Source organism: Cebus imitator, unplaced genomic scaffold, assembly GCF_001604975.1.
Source record: "Cebus imitator isolate Cc_AM_T3 unplaced genomic scaffold, Cebus_imitator-1.0 Scaffold93, whole genome shotgun sequence".
NCBI lineage: Eukaryota > Metazoa > Chordata > Mammalia > Primates > Cebidae > Cebus > Cebus imitator.
The window spans coordinates 6,140,524-6,141,787 of record NW_016107408.1 but is presented as its reverse complement, the minus strand read 5'-3'; the positions used below and the strand labels follow the sequence as shown (position 1 = coordinate 6,141,787).

The 1,264-nt window shown below is 51.9% G+C and overlaps 1 protein-coding gene across 1 annotated transcript in view; it reads right to left on the bottom strand.

Moving 5' to 3' along the window:
- Positions 1-1,264, bottom strand: part of TEN1 (TEN1 subunit of CST complex) — a 26,484-nt gene that overhangs the window by 4,045 nt on the left and 21,175 nt on the right. The gene's annotated exons all lie outside the window — the stretch shown is intronic.

Sequence of the window (1,264 nt, the reverse complement as noted above, 5' to 3'; positions counted from 1 at the left end):
TTTTCTTTTTTAAGGCAGGCTCTTGCTCTGTCGCCCAGGCTAGAGTGCAGTGGTATGATCTTGGCTCACTGCAACCTCTGCCTCCTGGGTTCAAGTGATTCTCCTGCCTCAGCCTCCCGAGTACCTGGGATAACAGATATGCATCACCATGCCCAGCCAATTTTGTATTTTTAGTAGAGATGGGGTTTCACCGTATTGCCCAGGCTGGTCTTGAACTCCCTACCTCAAATGATCCACCTGCCTCGGCTTCCCAAAGTGCTGGGATTACAGGTGTGAGCCACCGCACCCAGACTTCTTTTTGTCACCCAGGCTGTAGTGCAGTGTAGAGTCTCAGCTCACTGCAACCTCCTCTTCCCTGGCTCAAGTGATCTTCCCACCTCAGCCTCCCCAGCAGCTGGAACTACAGGCATGCCTGCAACAACACACCCTGCTAAATTTTGTATTTTTTGTAGAGACGAGGTTTCACCATGTTACCCAGGCTGGTCTAGAACTTCTGGACTCAAGTAATCCACCCGCCTCAGCCTCCCAAAAGTGCTAGGATTACAGGCATGAGCCACAGTGCCTGGCCTCTTTTTCTTTAGAAACAGGGTCTCATTTTGTCACCCAGGTTCAAGTGCAGTGGTGTGACCATACCTCACTGCAGCATCGAACTCCAGCCTCAAGCCATCCTCCTGCCTCAGCCTCCCAAGTAGTTCAGACTATAAGCATGAGCCACCAAACCCCGCTAACATTTTCTTTCGTAGAGATGGAGTCTATGTTGCCTAAGCTGGTCTCGAACTCCTGGGTTCGAGTGATCCTCCCACCTCAGCCTCTCAACATGCTAGATGAGTGAGTCCCTGAGCCACACAGGAAGGTTTCTGAGTACAGGGTGCTGGGATGCAGTGAGAGAAAACCAGAAGGTAGAGGATACAGGGCAAGGGTGTGTAGGCAGCTGCTTGCTGTGGTCCAGTGCCCTTCAGCCCGGGCATGCTCTGAGGGCCTCTGGAGTAGGCTTGGGAAAGGCCGTGCCCACACTTTCGTTCCAGGACAGGAGGCCCTCGGGCCTTTTCAGGACATCAGCAGGTGTCAGGTCTGTGGGTTTTGGCACACACCACCATGTCTTCACCTGTTGGTCTTCTTAGCTAGCTCTTCTGCAAACATTTCTGAAAGGTGACCTCTCACTGGTCCTTAGAACTTTCAGTGTAGCAACAGGGCAGGATTCATGTCTGATCAACCTTTGTGTCCCCACAGAACTTTGCACCTGGCACAGAAAGGTTTATTGTTT